Genomic DNA, 273 nt, shown 5'->3' on the forward strand with positions numbered 1-273 from the left:
CGAGACGCTTCGACAAAGTCGGAGTGGATATTCTTTGGACACAGACAAGTTGGTGTGCTAAGGTCACTAGGGGCTTCTAGATGAATTGCTTTAGTCGGAAAACAGACAAAGAGACAGGCCTATCCTTTAGAAATTCGACAGCCCCAACCGCGATAACTTTTGATATCGAAAGGTCCTGTAAAATATACCCCGGTATTCATGAACGCCCGCGAAAAGGTTGTTCGTTCCTGAGGAAGAGTGGCCATAAGTTGGACTTGAGACGGTTTTTTTTTT

This window comes from Rhagoletis pomonella, unplaced genomic scaffold (assembly GCF_013731165.1).
Source record: "Rhagoletis pomonella isolate Grant_MI unplaced genomic scaffold, Rhpom_1.0 Rhpom_scaffold_00002, whole genome shotgun sequence".
In the NCBI taxonomy this organism is placed as follows: domain Eukaryota; kingdom Metazoa; phylum Arthropoda; class Insecta; order Diptera; family Tephritidae; genus Rhagoletis; species Rhagoletis pomonella.